General features: G+C 39.9%; 1 pseudogene; it reads left to right on the top strand.

Annotated features, from left to right (window-relative positions):
- The first annotated feature begins 4,716 nt into the window (after window positions 1-4,716).
- LOC101001333 lies at window positions 4,717-12,132 on the top strand (annotated as a pseudogene).
- Window positions 12,133-12,714: the final 582 nt, after the last annotated feature.

Below are 12,714 nucleotides of genomic sequence, written 5' to 3'. Positions count from 1 at the left end.
TTATGTGTCTGGATTATTTTAGCAATCAAAAACAATTGTAGAATCTTTGGGATTGAGGTGCTTGAGAACCAGGAGTCTAGGTGGAGGGCAGTTCCTGGATTGGCTAATTCAGCAGCTGAACAGTGTCATCAAGAGCCTTAGTACCTTCTGCCTTTCATTGCCATTCTCACCAAGTGAGTCTGATGTCTCCCCTTACGGCTCCAAAGTGACCACAAAGGTTCCAGGTGGTGGATGATAAGAGGCTGAAATATATATATATATGTGTGTGTATATATATATATATATATATTTTTTTTTTCTTTTTTATAAGAGGAGGTTTCTCCAGCCCCCATTCACTTGCTCTCATGGCCACAGCAATGTGCATTATCTCCAAAGCAGTCACTTTTCAAAGGGAATAAAGCTCCTATGATTGGCTCTGACCATGAAGATTTGCCCTTGAAATTAAAAATGACCTCCCCTTGATGAATAGCTGCTCAGACAAAGGGGAACAACTTCCAGGTTCTGGATAAAGTTGGTGGGGTAGGAGTTTATAGGGAGTTTGGAACATAGCTGTTCTGTTGACCATGTGTTGTTTTACTGACCCAAGTATTTCCTATAATTTTCAGGTGGATCAAATTTCACATCTAGAGAAGAGCACCCTTTTCCATCACAGAAACTAGTTTTGCTTTTAAAAGTCTCTGTAGGCTGGGCATGGTGGCTCATGCCTGTAATCCCAGACTCTGGGAGGCTGAGGCAGGCGGATCTCAAGTCAGGAGATCAAGACCATCCTGGCCAACATGTTGAAATCCCATGTCTACTAAAATACAGAAGATTAGCCAGGTGTGGTGGCATGTGCCTATAGTCCCAGCTACTCGGGAGGCTGAGGCAGGGGAATAGCTTGAACCTGGAAGGCAGAGGTTGCAGTGAGCTGAGATCATGCCACTGCACTCCAGCCTGGCGACAGAGCAAGACTCTGCCCCCCTCCCAAAAAAAAAAAGAGTAGCTGTAAGGCCACGCAAGGTGGCTCAAACCTGTAATTCCAGGACTTTGAGGGGTTTGAGGTGGGAGGATCACTTGAGCCCTGGAGTTCGAGACCAGCCTGGGCATCATAGTGAGACCTCCCCTGTGTACAAAAAATATAAAAATTAGCCCAGCGTGGGTGGTGGCACACGCCCGTAGTCCCAGCTACTTGGGAGGCTGAGGCCAGAGAATTGCTTGAACCCAGGAGGCAGAGGTTGCAGTGAGCCGAGATCATGCCACTGCACTCCAGCCTGGGCTACAGAGTCAGACTTTGTCTCAACTAAGATGAGAATCATGTGTACTAAAGAAAATTTAATAGGAAATAAGTCTCTGTAATGTTACAATCGATCAGTTTTCAGTTTTGTATATTTTAATTTTTATACTTTTTTTGTCGCAGTCATAAAAGGTTTCAAAAGACTGGAGGTGATGATGGCTTCTGAGGAGAGTTTAAAAGTCCCTTTAAATTTGTGATGAAAATGTATTTGCAATCTTTGTCATGTTTTAAAAATTCTTTTTGTAAATTAAAAGTTCCAATTGAAACAATAAAAAAATACAGAAGAGTTAAAAGTATATTATGTGAAATATGAAGGAACTTCCTCACCATCTACAACTAAAACATTTGGTATCTTCCCAGTCTTGTGTTATGTACGTGTACATACAGGAACACAAAAATGTGGCTGTAAAATGGTTTCTGCTTTATGCACTGTTGTATAATTTGCCTTTTTTCACATCATCTGTGACATCTTAATACATTAGATCCACCTCACTCTTCTTCATAGCTGTGATTATTGTATAGTAGTGTCCTTAAATAGAGTACTACACAGATTTCTGAAGTACAAAAGTGTAAGTAAATGAGTTTTAACTTGATAGGGGAAGTAGAAACGAACCAGTTTCTCATTTTTTGCTTAAATTTGATTTAACTTAAGGAACATCAGAGTAAAACTGTAGTGTAAGTATCAAATGTTAAATTTTTTAAAATTAAAAGTGAAATTTTCTACAGTTTGATATATACCAATAGGTTAGTGCAAAAGTTATTTTTTTATTTTGCCATTTTAATGTTTAATGGCAAAAACCGCAGTTACTTTTGCACCAACCTAGTAGGTAGCAATACTTGATTTTGTGAAACTGGTGTGGCTGATAAATGTTACTTCAAGGTTCTTTTCTATATATATTTTTAAAATATTTTGAACAGTTTAAAAACTATTTGTGGTCTGGATGTGGTGGCTCATGCCTGTAATCCCAAGCACATTAGGAGGCTGAGGCAGGAGGATTGCTTGAGACTAGGAGTTTGAGACTAGCCTGGGCAGCAAAGTGAGATCCCATCTCTATAAAAAAAGTTTTAAATGAGCTGGGTATGGTGACTTGCACCTGTAATCCCAGCTACTCTGGAGGCTGGGGCAGGAGGATTGCTTAAGCCCAGGAGTTTGAGGCTGCAGTGAGCTGTGATCATGCCATTGAACTCCAGCCTGGGCAACAGAGTGAGATCTTGTCTCTTTTTAGATAGATAGATAGATAGATAGATAGAAAGAAAAAATTAAAAACTGACCACCAAATGTGTCTTTGCTTTGTCCACTGTTGTTTAACATTTAAAAATATTAAGAGAGACACTTGAATGGTTAAAAGATATTTTTAATATATAAAAAATATATATGTGTATTCAAAATTCCAGAAACATATTTTATTTAACCCAGTGTATCTAAAATACATGGACATGTCAGTATAAAATAAGGTATTTCATATTTTTCCCCATACCAAGCACATATTTTTCATTTACAGTGCACTTCTCAATTTGAACTTGCCACAGTTCAAGTGTTCAATGTCCACTTGTGGCTGGTGGCTATCATATTGGACTATGCCTCTCTAGAATGTAAAGTCTCAAAGCAGACACCATTTCTGTTTTTACCGTAGTATCTGTCACTTATTACCCTGACGACAGTACTGTACATGGTAAACACTAACATTTGAATTTTAATCGAGAAGTGTTAAAATCTTTTTTGTGAATTTGGAAGAGTTTGAACTCTAGCCATTTAAAAAACAAAAACATTAGGTAAAATGCTTCAGAAGATGCCCATCCTCATTGATTGTGAAATAAACCAGAAGAGTTTCATTTTTTAAAAATTGTAATGAGTGGAGCTTGTATTTTTTAATGTAAGCTCAGTACTGAAAAGTTACAGTGAATCTACTGTGCAGGAACTATAGATGGAAATGTAAGGTTGGTATGTTTTATGTACCCTCTTAGTTCACTTTTTGGAATCATTGATGATTCATGCACACAACATTAATCTCAAATCTGTAATAAACATGGGAACAACCTAAATGTCCAGAGATAGGGAAATGGTTAGAAAATGATACATTTTTCTAGGTCAGTGGTTCTCACCTGGAGGCAGTTTTGGCCCCCAGGGGACATAAGACAATGTTTGGAGACATGATTGTCACAAACACAACTATACAGGTGGGAGGAAGGAACAGAGTGAGTACTACTGGCATATAGTGGGTAGAAGCCAGGAATGCTGCTAAACATTCATTGGACAGTCCCCCACAACTAAGAATTACCTAATCCAGAATGTCAATGCCACTGTTGAGAAACTGGGATATGGGTAAATAATAATTGCAAGATGTGATTTGATACAGATAAGCACAGGAGGCGATAGCCACACAGGGAAGTCAAGCTGCTCTTGAGGCATAAGAAATGTTTCCCAGAGAAAATCACATCTGTACTGAAATCTAAAGGAAAAGTAAGGGCTAGGCAAGAAGGGTGAGGAAGAACTTTATGTATGTATGTATTTATTTATGCTTTAGATTCAGGGATACATGTGCAGAACGTGAAGTTTTGTTACATAGGTATACATGTGCCATGGTGGTTTGCTGCACCCATCAACCCGTCATCTACATTAGGAATTTCTCCTAATGCTATCCCTCCCATACCCCGCCACCCCATGACAGGATCCTGTGTGTGAGGTTCCCCTCCATGTGTCCATGTGTTCAACCATTGTGGAAGAAAGTGTGGCGATTCCTCAAGGATCTAGAACCTGAAATACCATTTGACCCAGCAATCCCGTTACTGGGTATATACCCAAAATATTATAAATCATTTTATAAAGACACATGCACATGTATGCTTATTGCAGCACTATTCGCGATAGCAAAGACTTGGAACCAACCCAAATGCCCATCAATGATAGACTGGATAAGGAAAATGTGGCACATATACACCATGGAATACTATATAGCCATAAAAAAGGATGAATTCATGTCCTTTGTGGGAACATTGATGAAGCTGGAAACCATCATTCTCAGCAAACTAAACACAGGAACAGAAAAAGATCTCGTGTTCTTACTCATAAGTGGAAATTGAACAATGAGGAAGAATTTTCTAAGCAGAAGATTTAACTGCAAATGCCCAGATGAGAAAGATTAACATGACTTCTGGGAACCAGAATTAATTTGGAATGTCTTTATCCTGCTTCCACAGCCACCAGCCTAGATCAATCTAAGTAAGCTGTCTCTTAACCTAGATTATGGCCACAGCTACCTAGTTTGTCTCCCTGCCTCCATTCTTGCTCCTCTAAGCTGTTTTCCAAAATGTAACCAGAATGGTCTTCCTAATGCATTAATCTAGTAAACATGCCTGTTGTGCTTACAACTTTACCATGGCATTGCTGGTGATAAGCAAACTGAGCAGGTGTCTTATCTCTTCCTGCTTTTGACTTCAGGGTAATGGAAGTGGCTGTTGGTGAGAGAAGTTTGTACTATGAGAAAATAGGATGGATCTTCTGATGAAAGTAGGCTCCAGAGCCAATGAATCAGGTGACTGTTCTGAGGCTGAAGATATTCCTTATAGAACTGGGGTGCATTCCGAGAACAGGAAGTCTGGGCCTTTGTGAACGACATATGAAACATCAGGAGACATAGGAGAGCCTCAGGATTTTGATAACGACTGCAGATCTCCAGAATTGAAATTTTCTTCCAGTAGGGAAAAAGTACATAAGTTGCAAAATGCCTATGTTTAGTCTGTTGATAAGAGAGAAAAACCTGTCAACAGATACAGCAACAGCAGATACGGTGGGATCAGGAGACCTTCATTCTATCACCCATTCCCTCTCATTTCATGATCATTTTAGAGTCTGACTCGTTAATCTTACCAAAACTACTACTTTCATATTCTAGGTGATTTCAATAAATACATAAATGATATTTTAAACACCTTAAACTCTTCCTGACCCTACCTCAACACTCATAGTCACAGTCTAACCTTGTCATTACAACTGCTTCAACCTCTTTATAATTTTGGACTTGTACATCTCACTGATCACCACCTCCTCCACCTTCCTTTCCAGTTCACTTCCTCTAGTATCCTGACTTTAACAGTTTTCCTATTCCATGGGGATTCCAGTCTACTCATCTACCACTTTTCACTGCCCCTTGTCCACTTGATGTCCTCCGCTCTTCCCTTTCTTGCCAAATTACATGCTATTTGATCATTATAATTATTTACTTGTGCCTGGGCGTGGCGGCTCGCACCTGTAATCCCAGCACTTTGAGAGGCCAAAGTGGGCTGAACACCTTAGCTCAGGAGTTTGAGACCAGCCTGGGCAACATGGTGAAACTCCATCTCTACAAAAAAATACAAAACAATTAGCTGGGCATGGTGGCATAGACCTGTAGCCTCAGCTACTCAGGGGGCCGAGGTGGGAGAATCGCTTGAGCCCGGGAGGTTGAGGCTGCAGTGAGCCGAGATCTGAGATTACACCACTGCACTCCAGCCTCCTGGGTGACACAGCAAGATCCTTTCTCAAACAACAACAACAACAACAAAAATTATTTACATGCATATGCCCTCAACTTTGCCCTCTCTCACTTCGTCATACTACTTTGGCAAAACCACAGCCTTGGTTAAATCCAACTCTAGATCTATCCTTTATCTGCACTAGTGTAGCTGAAGATGGCTGAAGGAAAAACAAAACTGCTTACTGGTTTACTTTAAATTCATGGCCATGAACCTTATAAACATAAAAAAAAAAAACCCACACACAATATATAATTTAAAAAAAAGAAGACTTTTATTTTCTGTAAAGGATTAGAGTTGCCATCCTACAGGTTGGGAAGCATGCCTCAGGCCAAGATCCGAGACAAGCTCTTCAAAGAAGGTGGGGTTGGGGTAAGAGCTTTTTGCCAAACAGTTGGCTAAACATATGTATTCAAATTACTGGAGGAGCTATGAATGTTCATGAAGGTCGTCCTGAGACATTTTTTATTGAACATACATGTAATATGTGGTCCATGTTCACGTTGGGGTGGCGGCTTAAGGTCTTTTCAGGACATGAAGGCATGCAAGTGCACAGCCTCTCTAAACCATCCAGAACCAGCCCATGGTCCAGTTGGTCGTCTTTTTACATGGAGAAAATTTCTGAAATTGTCTCCTGTTTGATAAAAGCAGTGGTTATGGCTGGTGGAACGGGTTCAGTTAGCGTCTGGCAACGGATGAGCTGCAACTGTTTTAATATTGCTTATCAAGGCCAGTGCTTGTTTAGCTGCTAGAGAAAAAAACCTTGTGGTCATTAGAACATAGTTTATTCTTGTAAATATGGAGTGCATGACTTAACCCTTGTGACGTGGCCTTAGGTCCTCTTTATAATTTGGTATCTTTTTGCCATAAAGAGTCTGTTCTGTCAGTCTCATGATCTCTATTTTACTAATGCTGGTCAATTGTGTCTAAACTGCAAAAGGGAGAGGGTATAACGAGGTATGTCCAACTTCCTGTCCCATCTTAGCTGGGAACTGTTTTAAGGCTTTTCTGGGGTCCCCTTGGCCAAGGTAAGTATCCATTCAGTTGATGGAGGGCTTAGGATTTTTTTTGTAGTTTGCAACCTCAAGTGGCTCTTAATGTTGCCAGCAGTTATGCTGTATATCTCCCTGTATTAATCTGTTTTCACACTGCTATAAAGAACTTCCCTGAGACTGGGTACTTTATAAAGGAAAGAGGTTTAATTCACAGTTCTGCATGGCTGGGGAGGCCTCAGGAAACTTACGGTCATGGTGGAAGGGGAAGCAGGTACCTTCTGCAGAAGGTGGCAGGAGAGAGAGCATGAAGGAAGAACGGTCAAACACTTATAAAACCTTCAGATCTCATGAGAACTCACCATGATGAGAACCGGATGGGGGAAACTGCCCCATGATCCAATCACTTTCCTCCCTTGATACATGAGGATTATAGGTCCCTCCCTTGGCACGTGGGGATTACAATTCGAGATGAGATTTGGGTGGGGACACAAGAGTCAAACCATACCACTCCCTGATCTATTGAGTCTCCCATTTTCCTATGATAGTTTACACCTTCCCCTTTCTCTTCAAACCAAGCAGCACCTCTTCCTCTATCCTCATATTCAGCTGACACCATTGTTTCTTCTTTCAACAATTAGAATTTTCACATATTCCTAGCATTAGATCTATTAAAACCAATGTTCCTGAGTCTGCACCCATAGATTATATCTTCCCTATGTTACTACAGCTCCCATCTAAAGCCGTTTTCTTCATTTTGCCCTAGACTCAAGCGCTCTGTTTATTCAAAAACATTGTCCATCAATTCTTCCCTCTTTCTCTTACCTTGCAGTTTTTTCCACTCTGCTGAATTTTTCCCAGCAAAATTCTTTGAAAGAGTTATCCATATTCTTTGTCCCCAGTTCCTCTCTTGTCAAGGTCACCTATGACATGTGTGCTGTTGATTCCAATATCCAATTGCTAATTCTCTTATTTGACCTGTGAGCAGAGTTTGACATAATTTGATGAGGCACTTTTTTCATTGAAATACTCTCTTGATTTGACTCCCCATTTCATCACACTCTTTGTTTTCCTCTTTCCTCATTCAATACTTCTTTTCGTCTCTATTCTGATATTCCATTTTCTTCTACCCTCTTAATGCTGAAATATACCACAGCCTCTCTGTGATCTCATCCAGTCTATGCCTTTAAAAACATGGACCATCTATCATATTTTTAATATCATCAGTCAAGAGTGTCTTCCAAATTCCACACTCTTCTGTCTTCCTTGTTCCTGACATGTCTCCTAGGATAGCTAACATCCATCCCAAATTTAACATGTCCAAAACAGAATCCTCAATTTTTCTCTTAAACTTACTCTATCTGGAATTTTCTTTATTTAGATGATTGTAAATTAATTCTTCCAGCTGCTACAGCTAATTTTTTTTTTTTTTTTTTGAGAATGAGTCTGTCTCTATCACCCAGGCTGGAGTGCAGTGGCGTGATCTGGGCTCACTGCAACCTTCACCTCCTGTGTTGAAGCGCTTCTTCTGCCTCAGCCTCCCGAGTAGGTGAGACTATAGGAATGCGACACCATGCCAGGCTAATTTTTTTGTATTTTTTGTAGAGATGGGGTTTTACCATGTTGATCAGGCTGGTCTCAAACTCCTGACCTCAAATGATCAGCCCACCTTGGCCTCCCAACGTGCTGGGATTGCAAGCATGACCCATGCACCCAGCCAGGTATGGCTAAAATCTTTGTAATCATTTTTTACTTTTCCCTTGATCACATACATTCCACATTCAAGCCATTAAAAATCCTATATCAATCTTCAAATTGTTAATAAATCCAGAATCCAATCACTCATCACTACCTCTGTTTCTACTATGCTTGTCTAAGCAAGTGTGATCTCTTGCTTAAATTACTGCAACAGACTATTAACATATCAGCTAGAATAATCCTTTTAAAAGATAAGTCATATGTCACACCTCTGTTCAATTCTCAGTGATCCACCATTCACTCATGGTAAAATCCAAAGTCCTTAAATGGCTACAAGACTCGCAGGATCTGCTGGAAGTCCATCCCCTCCCCGTTCTCTCTCATATGCCATTTAATATTCTTCCCCTGCACATTCTATTTCAGTCACATTGAAATGCCTGACACACTATTGACTAGGGAATGTTGCCCTGTTGTTTTCTCTCTGCAACTCTATTCTCCCAAATATCCCCTGGCCAATTCTCTCATCTTCTTCAAGTCTTTAGTGAAATGTCATTTCCTAATGATTCCTGCTAGGTAAAGGCATAGCCACAAAATTTTTGACATTTCTCCTATCAAGGTAAAAATCCATATCCCATCCCCTTGAATAATGGATGGTGTATGACTGCTTGGACCAACAGAGTTTGGCAGACTTAGCTTTGAGACTAGCAATTTCCACCTGGGACTCTTAGAATCCTCAGTTTCCTTGTAAGAAGTCTGATACCTTGCTTAGAAACCACCTGGAGACATCCTGACACTTCATGGAGGAAGGAGAGGGTCCCAGTTGAACCTAGGCTTCTGGTCCTCCCTGTCAAGTCCAGGCATGTGAGTAAAGTCAACTTGAACCCTCTTGGACCAGTGAAGTCATGTTGGATTTTGCAGCCCAGCCTAGCTACCAGTTGACACCAGGCAGAACAGAAGAATTGCACAGTTAAGCCGTAGCCAAATTCCTGACCCACAAAATCATGTGATATAATAAAATGGTTGTTGCTTTGAGCCATTAAAGTCTTGGGGTAGTTCATTACACAACAATCACGAAAACATTTATCCTGACTACTAATGTACAGTTGCAATTTGAGACTATATGTCTCACTTCTCACCTTGCTCTTTTTTTTCCTTCATAGTACTTATCAGCTTCTAACATATAATATATTTATTTACCATGTTTATTGTCTTTCTGTTAGTCAACATCTTTTCCCCCGATTCACCATAGTATAAACAGGAATTTATTTTTTTTCTGTTTTATTACTGATACATACCTGGCACGTAGAAATGTTCAATGTGATGGATGAGAAGTAACATATACTTTATCAGAACATATTAAAGATCTCAACAGAGCTATCCAATAATGAGCAAGATATTTTTTAAATGATACGGTAACTATGTGGTCATACTATAGGAAAAAAAAAAATCCAGCAATTAGCTTCATGTTCTCTGCAAAAGACATACCTGGTGACTTTCATAACAAAATGATGATGTGAAAAAATCCACCAATGATGGTGGAAAAAATTCCAATGTTATTAAAGGATATAATGTTTTTTATAGGAAAGAATATGGAAACTTATGGACTCAATTCCACAAAGTCAGGATATGACATAACATGCTACCTAATGGTGGTGTGGACTTGCCAGTCTCCAAAGATTTCCATAGGGAAACAGAGTTGTGTTTATTACCAACAGCACTAAGTGAAGATTCTGCTACACAAGGGAATCTCACCTTACCATTCTCACAGGATTTTCATCTCCTTTTTACAACCCCTGCCTATTGCCTTGTAACCTGACTATTCTAGAGACCTGAGCTATATAACTGCGCATAAATCAGAGGCAAAATGATCCCAACATTTTCTGAATGCTTACCATGAGAGTGGTGAGGCTAATGGCAATTTCCCAGGTCTAGCATCCCTCAAAAAAAGTCTGTCTGGCCGGGCGCGGTGTCTCACACCTGTAATCCCAGCACTTTGGGAGGCCAAGGCGGGCGGATCACGAGATCAGGAGATCGAAACCATCCTGGCTAACATGGTGAAACCTGTCTCTACTAAAAATACAAAAAAATAGCCGGGCATGGTGGCGGGCGCCTGCAGTCCCCGCTACCCGGGAGGCTGAGGCAGGAGAATGGCGTGAACCCGGGAAGCAGAGCTGGCAATGAGCTGAGACCATGCCACTACACTCCAGCCTGGGCGACAGAGCGAGACTCCATCTCAAAAAAACAAAAAAAAACCCAAAAAAAAACCCAAAAAAAAACAACCTTCAGAATCCTCTGAGATCAATTCTGCAATACTCAAGCAAGTGACAACTGAAGTTTGAAAATAAGCAAGTGGGGAAAGACACAGCAGAAAAATAAAAACAGAAGAAGCCAAATGTAGTATTATCAGAAAAAATAAAAACTCAAGTTTAAAATGTGGCAAAGGGCTAGTTTATAATGGTTTTGTATACACACATAAAAATCTCCCCCGAAATATAAGAAATTGATAAAGCCACCATCATAGTGTCACTTTAATAAACTTCTTTCATAATTTGCATATCAAGAAGACAAAACAGATGTATACAGAAGATTTAAATAATGCAATCAACAAATATGTTATATATATATATCCATATTTATAGAACTTAATAATTTACAAAGAAAACCTTCATAAACTTATACATTAGGTAGGATTAGCCAGGATAAGGTTGACTACAGTGACAGAAACCCAAAATAGTGGTGGCGTAAAGAAGATAGAAACTCCCAAAAGAGGGAAGGGGAGGCACATCCCTAGAAACACTTTAAAAAGAAAGTCAGTCAAGAAATATTCTACCTTCGACTTTTGAAGCCAACAGTTTGAAGAAAAGCAACTAGGGGTTTTTTATTTATTGAGATTGTGGGTGGGACTCTCGTGGCTGTATGCTGTAGCTATGCCATTTATAGCACCAATCCTCTGAGAAGTCTGTTTGCCTTTTGTACCTGCAACTACAAAGCAGATCAAAAATGTGAAAATGTTGCTATGCAGAGGAGGATCCCTGGTAGACATTAGTAATGGCGATTGACACATTAATAACACAGTAATAGCAGCTGCAAAGCAAAGATTCACATCAGTTGGTTGTGAATTAAATCAGTGGCTAGTTTGGTATTCCAACTATCATGCTTGGCAAGAAAGTGTGCATGACTCTGCCAAATTTTATATTTCAGATTTGTGGGCAGTTACTTTTTCATAGTACTCAAACACTGTTGTTTTTGGTGTGCTTCTCAGATGATGCTGCAGTTGGAGAAGAAACTTGAACTTGAGGATGATGCCAGAGTCATTGCTTGTCAGTTCCCTTTCCCCCACTGGTCCGTAGACCATGTCACCAGGGAGGGGATAGACACAGTGTGGGCATATGACCTGTGCACTTTTAGAGCAGGTAAAGCCCTGAACATCGATGCATTTCCAGCCAGTCATTCAAATATAAGCTTTAGTAAGAGTGCTCTTCTGAAATGTTCATGGTCTTCCCTGATTTCATGGAAACTTAACAGCTGTGCACCAGAGCATACTTGTCTTTGATGTGTGACATGGTTTGGCTTTGTGTTCCCACCCAAATCTCACCTTGAATTGTAGCCTCAATAATCCCCATGTGTCAAGGAGGTAATTGGATCATGGGGGAGGTTTCCCCCATGCTGTTCTCATGATAATAAGTGAGTCTCACGAGATCTGATGGTTTTGTATGTGTCTGGCATTTCCCCTGCTTGCACTCACTCTGTGCTGCCACCCTGTGAAAAAGATGCCTACTTCTTTGCCTTCTGCTGTGATTGTAAGTTTCCTGAGGCCTCCCCAGCAATTCGGAACTGTGAGTCAATTAAACCTCTTTCCTTCATAAATTACCCAGTCTCGGGTATTTCTTCATGGTTGTGTGAAAACAGATTAATACAGTGGGAATGTATTACACACTGTATTAGTGTGAAAAATTACTAGTGTGATTAGAATGAAATGAAAAATTACTATTACTTAACTGTGGGAGAAAACAAACAGAAGTTAAGAAAAACAGGTAGATTTAAAATCTGCTTTTAATTGTATATTCTAAGAAATGTACTTACTGCCTTTTTATGCACTTGGATGCATGAAAATATGAGTAAGTGATGGTCATATGGTCATGTTTATGGGTAGGAAAGATGTCAACAGCTCTTCATATTATAAGCAATATGGCTTAATGCCACAGATGAGGAGAAATTATTTTCTTTTTTTTTTTGAGA

Source organism: Papio anubis, chromosome 9 (genome assembly GCF_008728515.1).
Source record: "Papio anubis isolate 15944 chromosome 9, Panubis1.0, whole genome shotgun sequence".
Lineage (NCBI taxonomy): Eukaryota > Metazoa > Chordata > Mammalia > Primates > Cercopithecidae > Papio > Papio anubis.
This window is presented reverse-complemented; position numbering and strand designations above follow the sequence as displayed.